Source organism: Stenella coeruleoalba (genome assembly GCF_951394435.1).
Source record: "Stenella coeruleoalba genome assembly, chromosome: 16".
NCBI lineage: Eukaryota > Metazoa > Chordata > Mammalia > Artiodactyla > Delphinidae > Stenella > Stenella coeruleoalba.
The window spans coordinates 50406723-50420166 of record NC_137162.1 but is presented as its reverse complement, the minus strand read 5'-3'; the positions used below and the strand labels follow the sequence as shown (position 1 = coordinate 50420166).

At 42.1% G+C, this 13444-nt stretch overlaps 1 protein-coding gene across 5 annotated transcripts in view; it reads left to right on the top strand.

Annotated features, from left to right (window-relative positions):
- The first annotated feature begins 1547 nt into the window (after nt 1-1547).
- CCSER2 (coiled-coil serine rich protein 2) overlaps nt 1548-13444 on the top strand; it is a 162556-nt gene continuing 150659 nt past the window's right edge. For 4 of the 5 annotated variants that reach the window (XM_079899191.1, XM_079899194.1, XM_079899193.1 and 1 more), the window contains exon 1: nt 1548-1745. The gene's annotated coding sequence lies outside the window, so the exon portion shown is untranslated. Of the gene's footprint in view, nt 1746-3606; nt 3673-13444 lie in introns of all 5 variants that reach the window. The other variant, XM_079899192.1, reaches the window with a different exon arrangement.

Sequence of the window (13444 nt, the reverse complement as noted above, 5' to 3'; positions counted from 1 at the left end):
CAGGGAAGCTCGAGGAGACATTTCTTGTACCACCTCATTTTAGCTGATGGCATAAACCCCAAAGCACATGCTGGTAACTGCATTTCTTTTTTTTTTTTTTTTTGGTACGCGGGCCTCTCACCGTTGCGGCCTCTCCCACCGCGGAGCACAGGCCCCGGATTCACAGGCCCAGCGGCCACGGCTCACGGGCCCAGCCGCTCTGCGGCACGCGGGATCCTCCCGGACCGGGGCACAAACCCGCGTCCCCTGCATCGGCAGGCGGACTCCCAACCACTGCGCCACCAGGGAAGTCCAGTAACTGCATTTCTTGAGGGATGTTCTTGAGGGGTGTGTTCAAGTGTTCAGTCTGGTGTTTGCCTAATGACCTGACTTAATCCAGAGATAAATCGTAGAGTGTTTAGTTCTAGTCTACTTAATCCAGAGATAAATCGTAGAGTGTTTAGTTCTAGTCTTTCTCTACATTTTAAGCATACATCTTATCTTCCAAGAAATTCAATCTTTAATTTTATGGGTTGATTTTAAACATGACACTATTTTCCAAATATAAAAGTATATTATTAAGAGAAGTCTGGTTCTACAAATCAGGCATGCCCCCTCATATCAGTCTGGTACTTTCCACTCCCTTTCCCCTTGGAGTATCACTGATCTGGAGGCATGAAAGAAATCAGTATTTCTCAAGAAATCCTCAAAGTTATTTACTGCAGTGGAGCTGCTGATAAGCGTGGCCTACAGGGATTTCAGGTAAGTCTATTGCCAGACAGGGGAACCTCCAGGGCTTTTACATCCAGCTAGACCAGGGAGGCTTCCAGGGGCAAGGGCACTCAACAAGCCAAGCCATCAAGGGAGAAAGGAGGGGAAGAGAAGGCCTATGGCTGATGGAAGTCCCAGAGGGCAGGAAGACCTGGCTTCCGGCAAAAGAAACCCAGATTGATTATGTCATGAAGCTGTTTCCACTCTCAGCACTCCGGTGTGCCTATTTCTTCCACTCAATCTCAGTAAGATCCGGCAGAGTGTTGGTTCTCAGTAAGATCCGGCATTATCCAGAGCAAGCACCGGAGGGCAGAAAACAGGGATGGACCTGAAAACACAAAATGTTAGATCTGTCCACTTCACCGAAATGTGGGAGAGGAGCCCATGTCAGTCCCAAAGCTCAGACTACTCCTAACTTTTCGGGGTCAGGAGGTTTAGTTGACAGGTTTGACCGAGGTAAAGAGGCAAATGTTGGTCCAGGAGGCCGGCTATAGGTGCGTCAGCCACCAGGCTGGCGTCACAAGTTGGGCGCAGGAAAGGCCTGAGTCAGGGGGCAGAGAGGCAAGGTCAATGGAAGGGGGCGGGTCCTGAAGTGGGGGCGTAGCCTGGGAAAGGCTGGCGAGAGGGCGGGGGCGGTGCCAGAAATGGGCAGAAGCCGGAGTCAGGCGGCAGGGGCGGGCCCAAAGGCGGGGCCTAACCTCGTGAGGCTCGCGCCTGCGCAGGGCGTCCCGGGGGGGCGGGGCTGCGCGCGCGCGGTTCGGGGGCCCCGGAGGGCGGAGTCCAGGCGGGCGCCGGCCGAGGGAGGGGGCGCGGTGGCTCTGGAGTCCAGCGCTCCCTCAGGCCGTGGACGTGATGCTGGCTGCTGTGGGTCGGGCGGCTGGGCCAGCGGGGATGTGACGGGCGGCCCCTCGCCTCACCTGCCGTCCTTTGGCTTGTAGGTCGCTGGGCGACCCGCAGCCGGGCCGCGGCTGAGGAGGCAGCGCGACCTCCGCACGGTGAGAGTCGGGGTCGGGGCGGGAGCAGGGGCCGGAGTCGGGGCGGGGCGAGCGCCCGCGGCAGCCCTGGGCAGGGGGCGCGGTCCGGGGCCCAGGTCCGGGCGCCCGGGATAGGGCCGTGGCGTCCTCCGGCCTCCTGCCCTCCGGAGCGACCCTCTGGAGTCTCCGCGAGCCGCCTGAGGGCAGGCAGGCGTGGAGCGGGGAGGTCGGACGCCCCTCGCCCCTGGGGCTGTGACAGGCATATCAGGGCCCGTGGGCCGCTGCGGCTGCGGCCCTCTCTCAAGGAGAAATCAGGGCGAGGCTGAGATACCCAGTGATTTCAGAGCCAGGATGCTAGTGAGGGATGATAGGGAAAGTACCAAGTACCGGGGTGCCCCGAATGACTGTGGTTTTTTTTTTTTTTAATTACTGGGCCCAAACAAAGACACACCCTAAACACATCCTGAGACAAAACTTTGGTGGACCACACCGTTGCCATAGGTTCAGATGCTTCTTCTCTCTCCTTTTTAGACATCTGCTGTTTTTATACATATATATATATATTTTTAATGCACCTACTCTTTTTTGTCAGGCAAAGGGAGAATGACTCCTTTGAGGGAGCATTTGACGGCTAAGCTTGAGTTTGAATTTCAGTAATTGCAAATTCATCTTTGTGGGCTACCCAGCCAGTTAGGCTTGCTGTTCCTAGACTAGGCCTGAACAGTGGGAAATTACTGATGCAGGGACTCTTCGTAGTCCCAGATTGGAATGTCTGTGTTTCACTCCCATTGGTGAGATAAATGGAGCTTAGGCTTTCCAAAATAACCTTTTGAAAGGCAGTTCTTTTCTCCCTTTTTTTCCTGAGCATTAAAATATTAATGGAACCTATTAATTTTGCCAGTTTTTTCTTTTTCTTCTTCTTAAGCATCATCTTCTAGACTAGTTTTAAAGAGAGTTTGGTTGTGGCACCTCTTCTTTAACCAAAAGGCATTTAAGATACTTGCCTTCTGCAAAAGATAGTCACAAAAAACATGTCTTATCTGTAATCAATATATGTATTATAAGGATTTAAACATTCCTGAATGTTTTGCCTGAAGTCAGTCTTAGATGTTATTACTGTTTGCCTCTCTTAATTTATTACTTAGTATCTTTAGTATTTTCTTATTTGCTTGTTTTCTTTAGTGTTCTCAACAACACTGATGTCAAATAATCTTTGGGTAAACACACACTTTCTTGAACCTTTAGCTGTAATTCATACTGTTTTACTTCAGTGTTGTATTAATACGCCATAGTAAGAAACTGCTAGAAGCCATCCTGAACAGCAGGAACTCTCCATTTAAAAACACAACAAGGCAATTTATTGTACCTTTTCACATCCAGACCTTCATTTTCTGTTTGTTGTCTTGACTCAAATTTGATTGGGGAAGAAGAGGGGACTTTGATTTCATGTTTAAAAGTCTGGCAGTGACTCTTCATAATCTGTATTTGATAAAAGTCAGAGCCCTTCACGATTTCTCGTACTTGTCTTTGTTTCTCATTTCATCTTCTACCATTTTGCCTGCCCTCTGAATAAAGACTACTTAGAGTTCTCTGAAGATGTCATCTTCCTTTGTGGTTTTACACTGTTGCCTCTATTGAGAATTCTTCTCCATCTAGTAAACAACTTACCCTTCAAGACCTGACCAAATTATCACCTCTGAATCTTGTCTAGACATCTTATCTCACTTGTCTTCACTGATCCACTAGTACATTGTACATTCTGCAGTTAGGACTTGTCAGTTGGTAGTTAATGATTTGTTAATATGGCTGTGTTCACCAGACTTTTGGGCTTCTTAAGGGAAGGGACCTTTGCAACTCTAACAAATGCTGTTTTATGGCACAGGTGCTCACAAGCTGTTTACTGAATGAACTTTTGAGGAATGCTCCTAATCTTGAATATAGTTTATAGGTAAAGTATATTAACTACCTCTTTCTGTGTTAGAAAACTTAGAAGCGGTGACTGCACAAGGTACTTTAAAATTTCCAGGAATAAAGTCAAAATTGTTGTTGCTGGTTAGGAATGAAACCCCACTTAAGACAGAAAAAAACCAATATGTTTTATGACACAAGAATAAAAAGAATATGGCCAGTAAGTATTGCTGTTTCTTTAATTTTTTTTTTTTTTTTTTTTTTGCGGTACATGGGCCTCTCACTGTTGTGGCCTCTCCCGTTAAGGAGCACAGGCTCTGGACGCGCAGGCTCAGCAGCCATGGCCCACGGGCCCAGCCGCTCCGCCGCATGCGGGATCTTCCCGGACCGGGGCACGAACCCATGTCCCCTGCATCGGCAGGCGGACCCTCAACCACTGCACCATCAGGGAAGCCCTTGCTGTTTCTTTAATTTAGGACTTTAAGACAAAGAAATTTGCCCAAGGTCATGCAGGTAGAAGGGGACAGAGATGGGATACAATCCAGGTCTTTTGACCATCTGTGTCCTTGCCCCCAGTTGCCTACTTCTAAGTCTTGTTTTATAATCAGACTGGGAGATTTTGAGAGAGTTGGACGTATATTGGTTAAAGGGGTCTATTAGTAGGATATTGAACTTGAAAGAATTCATAGATTATTTGTTTCAACTTTAAAAATTTTACCCGTTAAACGACTGACACCCCAAAGGGCAAGAAACTTACTTGAAGTTACTAAGAGTCACTTGTATCCCACATCTCCTGATGTCACACTTGTGTATTTTTCATTATTCCATGGTGCTTTGGGGGAAAATGAGGAAGTTGTCAATTTTCAGAGGGAGAGCAAATCAGCTTCCACTTTCAATCTCTTTGGCTGCTTAATTGCCTGCTGCTTCTAGGGTCTTAGAGCCCTTGAGGCTAAGAAACATGATGATTCATTTTAGGATATAGGAGAAACCTAACCTCCACTATTCCATTCGTCTGGGGTTTTTGACCTCATTGCTGGATAGAGTGCTCCTTAATAAGTGGCTTCTGCTCACCATATGGAGACCCCCACATACAGTTACATTTTGATGGTAAAATGAGATTTAATAAAATAAGGTTGCAGCTGGCTAATAGCATGGCTAAAATTACATGTATCGCTAGTCTGTACGTGAAAAGAGCCTATCTGATTACTTCTATGTGATAGGTTTTTTGGAAAAGAAAAATTGTGGTTTTATGCCTTTGAAAAGTTAGTTTTGAAATGTGTACTTCCTATGGGAGGCCTGATCAATTCTAACAGACAACTTAATGGTCAAAGAAATAAGGAAAAAAAATAAACTTAAAATATTCTCTTATTCATTTCTCATCATATATACATGATTTTGTACTGTAATCACAGCATTACAGTTCAATTTTTGCCTTCATGTTTATGTTTTCTTACTGCTATAGTTTTTATATATTTAAATTATCATACAGTGTTACAGTGAGTTGATTTATTTACTTATTTATAATTATTGGACATCTCAGCTGCTTCCCGTTTTTCACGGGATGCAGTTAACATGGAGATGTCCTTTGTTTTGCTTCTTTCCTTTAGACTAAAGCCCCAGGCGGGGGATTATAAGGTCAAAAGGTATGAAGGGTTTTGTCACTTTTGAAAAATATTGCTAGGTTTGTTTCTGAAAGGTAGTATTTTTTTTTTTACTGCTTCCAGCAGTTTGGTTGACCAGTTTTATCTTTTACAGGCTTTTGTTTTGAACTTTTTTTTTTTTCAAATGGGTATAAGGGTACCTGCTGTCTAAGATCACTATTCACAATACAAAAGGAAGTGCAGTATTTCTCTCATTTTATTTCCTCCTTTGTATGAATTGTTTGTCCTTTGCCCATAAATTTACTGGACTCTTCTTACCAATTTTCATTAGTACCTAGCATCATAAATATATTATTCTCTTGAAATATGTTTGTGATCTGTTTTATTTTTGTTATTTTTATTGTTGTAGACTTTGCAGTTTTAAAATTATTAAAGTCATTGACCACAACAACAAAAACCAAAAAAAAATCATTGACAATTTTTGTGTGTGATTTCATCTTTTGATTGTGAGCTCTACGAACAAATGTCACTCTACCATCTGATGCATATTTTTATTTTCTTAAGCTTCTATGGTTCTTTTTGTTATATGTATATATCTTTAACAATAATATATGCAATTGAGATTGCATTTAATTTTTGTGGATTTTATACTATAGAGAATCACATTCTTATAAATATCTAAGTGAGTTTCCATTGGTAAACTGCTGCCTTTTTTCTTCTTGAACTTGAATAGGAAACAAAACAAAACGAAACTAACCTAGTTTTTTTTATAAATGGGTATTTGTTTTTTAATAAGTTATAGTAAACTTAGGCAAAAATTTCATGAAAGCAGTTTTTGGTTAATTGAAGTTTTTGTTGTTTCTGGATTAACTAGAAGATCATTTCTGATTTAACTTTTATTAATCATTCTAAAATGTACGAAAATAAAACCTTGGTTATCTTCTTCCTTTGGGAGTAAGACATTCTAGATAGATGAGACAACCCTGGTGTAGTAATTAACATTGATTGAGTGCTGGTTACTTTGCTGGTACTTGGATAGAATTTCTTACTTAATCCTCATAACAACCCTAAGATGTAGGTTCTTTTCATATCCTCATTTTGCACATGAGAAAGAGAGGTAAGGTGACCCGCCAAAGGTAACACAGCTAGGAAGCATCGGAACCAGAACTCAAACAGCCTGCTTTTAAAGGGCTCTATTTGAAAAGTATATTATATTACTTTATTTTCTCTGCTAAGGATTTGAACTTTATCTCTTAGGTACTGGAAAAATATTAGATGTTTCAAAGCAAAGGGATGATATAGTATGTTATATCTTTTAGGGAGATGGCTGATGTGGCAAAGTGGAAATATATTGAATTGTGTTTCTGATAGGAAGTGGTTGAAATAGGTCTAATGAGAAATGAAGCCTAAACTGCAAGTTGGAAGTGGAGATCAGGGGTATTATGGAAAGCTGTGGGGCTTAGTAACTGATAAGAGAGTGGGAAGCTGGAGTGTTGATTTGGACGTTATCAAGTGGGGTAATGACAGATGAATATGCGCTCACAGCGCTTTGTTATATTTCTTTCATAGCATTGACTGGGATTTATTGTACCTAACTTAGTGACACAACTAACTCCCCCACTGGGTTATGTACTTGTCAAGGACAGGGACTGAGTAGAAAGCATGAGCTAATACAGGATGAGCTAATTCAGGAAGATGGCAAGAGACTGAACTGGGGGTAGGAAACACCAAAATCAAAAAGTGGCTGGAGGAAGAGAAGCTCTAGAGAATGACAGTTGTCAGGGAGGAGGGGGAAGAGCCATCAGTGCAGGATTAGAAGAGGAGCCTTAAGGAGAGGGAAGTATTCGCACAGAAGTAAACACGGAATGCCACCTCACGCTACGAACAGTTTTGGTTCGCGTGCACTACTGTGATTTGCTGATGGCCAGTGGCTGCATGGCGTTAAATCGTCTTTCCTTTGTTACTGACCTCCCCGCCCCCCGCCCCGGCCCCCCGCCCCTCCCCCTTTCTCAGAGTATCCTGTGCCCTCTTTTAGCTTCTACCATCTTCTTGCTACAGGTGCTGATGCTGGGGCGTGACTCAGCCTATAGAGAGCAACCAATCAGAACGCTCCTTTCTTTTTAAGTGAATTGACCAATCAAGAGTATGATAGGTGTAATCTCTGAGTTTTTAGCTCTTCTCTGCTGAGTTGATTGCCTTTGAATGCCCCCAGAGTTACCTCTCTGACTTCAAATGGGTTATTTTGAGATGTGGAGCCATTGGGAAGCCAGAGAATTCTTAAAGCCTGCGTCCATGAAAGTGAAAGATTTTCACCTTTCCCATGTTGATCAGTAAGTTACTTCGAAAATATTTAGATCATCTTTGAGGATTGTTGATCTTAAAAATGCCCCAGGACCATCATTCCAAATAATTAAGAATCTCTCTTCTCTTTGTATAGTTCTGTTATTATCTAAAGTGTGGGAATTTGTTTTAAATTTTAAATTTCCTCGGTCAGTTCATAACTTCATGTTTGTTTTTCGAAGAGTGACTTAGAAAAGGAATTTGTGCATGATTTCTTCTGCTACCTTTTGCTTCAGAGCATCGTTATCCTTCACTGTCTGTGTTGTCCTTCCTTGTATTCATCTGCCCAGTTTCTTCTATACTTGGTAAGTAGAATAGGAAGGGGGAAAAGAGAAAAAACATGGGTAATTATTCCTCTCCCCTGCTTTTCCATGGTTGTTACCACTCTTCCCTCCCCCATTACTGCTCTCAGCTGTCCATTTTGGCATGGTCTCCTGCGCCATCTCTTCAATTCTATGTATGGTAATGGGAGATGCAAGACAGCTCTTTAGCTGAGGAATGCTGGATTTCTCAGGGTTTTGGTTCCTCTGTGATCTCTGTTTTGGTGTCATATTGAAGAGCCCAGGTGACATCTTGTATCTTAACAGATGCTTTCTATTCCCTGGCAATCTACCTCTCTTTAAAATGGAAAAAAATAAATCCAGGTCCTGTTTCTTTGAATTTGCTCTCTCTTTCTTTCCCTCCCTCTCTTTCTCTCTCTCCCCTTCTCCCCCCTCCACACACCTCCCTCCCCCCATATCAAGATACCACAGTCTCTTGATGACAGATACCCTAGTGCATACACTAGAGAAAATGAAGATAGGCAGACACCAGAAGGTACTTTGAATTGTTGTTGTCATTACATTAATGATATTTGGTTGCAGCCTGAGTGCTTTGGGGAAATTTGAGAGCTTTCTCTGACCATTATGTCTTGGCAGCCAGCGTTAGGGTTGGGAGTTACAATTTTCTCAGAAGCCCATACCTTAGAAAAGCAGGGACTATTCCTAACAGCTATTTAAGTGTGTAGAATGGGTCTGGTAATATTTTGGTCTAACTTGGTAGGCCAGCTTACAGGAAACATATCCAGGTGGTATTTCTTTACAGGGAATAGCGAGGCAGGGATGGCCATTTCTTCTTCTTTCTTTTATTTTTATTTAAACATTTTATCTCAAGCTTATTTTCTTTATTTTAAGATAGTCTGGACTTGTCAGCCCTTATTTATTATTGGCATCAGCTAGACATGTAGACTTGGCCATTGTTGTGGCCACTTTTGCAGTTGATGTTTTTTTCACTACTTGAGGATTTCTACACTGTAAGTTTCCTCAACCCAGACTTTGAGACCAGATCCTGAATCTGGATTTTCCTCATTCATGCCATCTTTCCATTCAACAAATACCAGCTGGGCACTTGCTAGTAATGGTGCAGTGAAGAAAACACATTTTCTGACCTTGTGGAACTTATATTCTAATAATAAGATACAGAAAATAAACAAGTATGTATGCAATATGTCAGCTATTATACTGCTGTGGAAAAAAACAAAGCAGAATAAGGTGAAAAGAACACAGGGGATGCTGCAGTGATCAGTGGTGAGCAGAGATGTGGAAGAAGTGAGGTTGTGATCTAATTTGTACAGATACTAGGGGAGAGCATTTGAGGAAGATGGAATAAGAGTGCAGATGTCTTTTGTCTGAAGCATGCTTGTCCTGTTTGAGGAGTGATAAACAGATCATTGGAGGCCTTGTGAGGAATGATTGGTGGAAGATGAGGCCAGAGAGGTGGGTGAAGGGGACAAAGGGATGGTAGTGGGAGTGCAAAATAGATCATATATGGCCTTACAGGCCAATAGAACTTTTTGGCTTTTACCCTGAAAGTGGGAAGCCATCCATTGATTTTGACTTGTTTTAAATAGACCTTTCCACTGGTGTGTAGAGAATGTCATAGGCGGGCCTAATGAGATAATTCAGCAGGCTTCAGCAATAATGCCATGTGGGAGATGATGGTGATTTTAGGCAGGGTTAGGAGAAGTGCTCACAGTATATTTTGAAGGCAGAGCCAACAGAATTTGATGGTGGATTAGATGTGGGTTGTAGGTTTTGACCTGAACCACTGAAAGAATGGAGTTTACCGAGATGGGGAAGACTGCAGGAGAAGCAGGTTTTAGGGGGAGTAAGGCGTTCAGTTTTGGATATGTTAGCAGTCCAAGTGGAGATACTGTCTAGACATCTGGGTATACATGAGTCTGCATTTCAGTTCAGAGGAGGGGCTGGGGATATAAATTTCCAGTCATTGGCATAGAGATAGTATTTAATACCATTAGAACTGATTAAGATAATCTAGGAAGTGAGTGTGACTGGAGAAGTCAGAGACTTTGCCTTGGGGTCCTCTAATGAGAGAGAGGGACCTGGAGAGAGAGTTAGTGCTAGAGCTAAAAAATGAGAATAAGAAGCACCCTCCAAAGAAGGAAAATGAAGAGTGAGTGGTTATCTCTGAAGCCAAGTGAAATGTTTTAAGAAGGGGGAAGTGAGTGATCAGTTTTGTTGGCTGCAGTTAGATCGGGGACTAAGATGTGACTTAGATTTAACAATATGAAAATCATTGGTGGGAATTCCTTGGAGGTCCAGTGGTTAGGACTCCGCACTTCTACTCATTGCAGGGGGCATGGGTTTGATCCCTGGTCAGGGAATGAGGATTCCTCATTCCTCGTGGTACAACCAAAAAAAAACCAAACAAACAAAAAAGGAAAATCATTGGTGACCTTAAGTTGTTCATGGTGGATTAATGGAGATGAAAACTTGATTGGAGAGGGTTTAAGAGGGACCTGTAGGAGAGAAATTGGAGACAGCCAGTGTTTTCAAGGAGTCTCAACTGAAACTGAGGAAAAACAGGGTGCTGGCTGGAGGGGATGTGGAGTCAAGGAATTTTAATTTTTTTAAAAGATGGGTGCTTTTCTAGTATATTTGTAGCTGATGGAATGACCCAGTAGAGAGAAAAAAAATTACAGGAACTATTTCTTTGAAAAATAAATGAAATTAATTTTATCCTTATCTGTGACCCTAAGGTCTGTCATTATCATATATGTGTCCTTATGTACTGACCTATATTTTTTCAAATGAAGACAGTGGCTAGTGGAGATAGGTATTAAAGAACATCCCTTCCCCCCAGTTTGGTGAATTTTCATCAGTTCAAAACTGTTGTTTTTATATGTGGGTAACAAAATTTTTAATGAATTATTAGGAATCCGTTAAATAATCTTTGTTGTTGTTGTTATTGACCAGTTTTTCTCTGGTAACTTTTTTTTTTTTTGCGGTACGCGGGCCTCTCACTGTTGTGGCCTCTCCCATTGTGGAGCACAGGCTCCAGACGCACAGGCTCGGCGGCCATGGCTCACGGGCCTAGCTGCTCCGCGGCATGTGGAATCTTCCCAGACCGGGGCACGAACCCGTGTCCCCTGCATCGGCAGCCGGACTCTCAACCACTGCGCCACCAGGGAAGCCCTCTGGTAACTTTTTACTGATTATCATTCTCAGTAGTTTTGCACAGTGCTAGTAGCCATTTGGTAGGTTCTAAATTTGGATTTAGTAATCTCTGCCTGCTATGGTAGTTTTATTATGAAGTATCTTTTTTAAAAAGAAAAAAAATTTTTTTTAATAAAAAAAACCTTTTAAATTAAAGTATAGATGAAGTACGTTTAAGGGGAAAATTTGGTGGCCACTCTTTTTCCCTTTTTTTTTAATGTCCCTGATTGTACTTTTACTGTAATTGCTTCTGATTATTGAGTTGTTATCAGAGATGAATTCTGAAACTCATGGTTCAAAGCGCATATTACAGTTACAGCATTTATGTGCCTCTTTCTGTGGTTCATTTATGTTTGAGTAGGTAGTTGTCAGTATTTAGTGCTGGAGCATTATTGCAATTGCTTCTTAATCTTCTTCAGTTTTCCTCGAGGTTTTCTTCCCTTAGCCACTGCTACTGACTTTTGGATTTCCGAAACAAGTTTTGTTATTGCTTAAAAATCTTCTGTGGCTCTGCCCTGTTTTTTGCTTCTCCATCTCCTGCCTGCACTTGCACTCTGCTTTAGGGGATTTGGAGTACTCCTTAGGGCATTCTAATGCACATCTGATGTTTCTTACCACAGGACTATAGGATAAGGGTCAGATTCCTTATCAGTGTACAGAAAGTCTTCCATGAGCTGTGCCATGACATATCTGTCATGTTTCCATGAAGATGAGAAACTCTTTTTGACATCTCCATGCTTTTGCACATACTATTCCTTTTGTTCCAGAATACCATTCAGCTTCTTAGCTATCTTGTTAAATCACTTCATCTTTTAAAAAGCCCAACATAGGTGTCTCCTCTTCCAGGACAGCTTCTAGGTCTATTTTCATCATGCCTTCTCTACCCATCCTCCATTATATTCTTTGTTCTGTGTTACCTGTGTTTCTTTACATTTTGCAGTGACTTTGTTGTAGTATTTGCTATATGTTACTTTATTTGCTTTGTATCTGGTTCCCCTTGTCCCAATGCAAACTGATAGTCACTCAATAAATATTTTTGAATGAATGAATAAATAAAGCAAGTAATTATTTAGTATTGACCCAGTTTTTTTTAAACAAATTTATTTTATTTATTTATTTTTGGCTGCGTTGGGTCTTCGTTGCTGCAGGCGGGCTTTCTCTATGCTGCGTGTGGGCTTTCTGTAGTTGCGGCGAGTGGGGGCTACTCTTCGTTGCGGTGCGTGGGCTTCTTATTGCAGTGGCTTCTCTTGTTACGAAGCATGGGCTCTAGGTTTGTGGGCTCAGTAGTTGTGGCTCTCGGGCTCTAGAGCACGGGCTCAGTAGTTGTGGCGCATGGGCTTAGTTGCTCTGCGGCATGTGGAATCTTCCCGGACCAGGGCTCGAACCCATGTCCCCTGCATTGGCAGGCGGATTTTTAACCACTCTGCCACCAGGGAAGCCCTATTGACCCAGTTTTGATTGACCTATTTGGTTGGGCTTTTACATCAATTTAATTTTTACAGAATATGCAAGTAAGCAATTCAGATAGCATTCTTAAAGATAGAGTCATACCCCCAAAGTGTCTTAGGAAATTGGTATTTTGTTAAATATTTGTTCTTATGAGCAAATAATAAGATTTGTTGATGATTTCATGATGTATCTCAAAATTCTCTTTTTTGTTTGAATATCTGAATGCAGTTTACCCTTGAACAACACAAGTTTGAACTGCATGGGTCCACTTATGTGTGGAATTTTTTCAAGAGTAGATACTATAGTACTACAGGATCTTAGCTGGTGAAATCTGTGATGCAGAGGGACCAAGTATAGGGAGGGCTTACTGTAAGTTGTACTTGGATTTTTGGCTGAATGGAGGGTTGGCACCCCTAATCCCTATGGGTTTTTTTTTCCTTCTGTGGTTTCATTTTTTGCTGTTTGATATTTCTATTTGAATGTTGTCCTTAGACACGTCTCATCCTAAACATATTTTAAACTCATTCCCTAAACTTGATCTTAACTTCTCCATTAGTGTTTTCTATATTACCGTCTTGTAGTCACTTAGGTTTCTCTGCAGTAACTTTAAGTCCCACTTCTATATTTTATCATTACTGAGTTCTATTGTAATTCAACAAAATTTTTTTGGCCTCTTCCTGTGTCCTGTTTTGTTAGTTCTAGTAATGAGAGGCCGAATAAGAGAGGGTCCCAGTCCACGAATGATTATGATGCAATGTGATGAGTATAATAATATGATTATTTTTAAAAATTTATTTTATTTATTTTGTTTCTGGCTGCGTTGGGTCTTCGTTGCTGTGTGCGGGCCTTCTCTAGTTGCGGCGAGCGGGGGCTACTCTTCGTTGCAGTGCACGGGCTTCTCATTGTGGTGGCTTCTCTTATTGCAGAG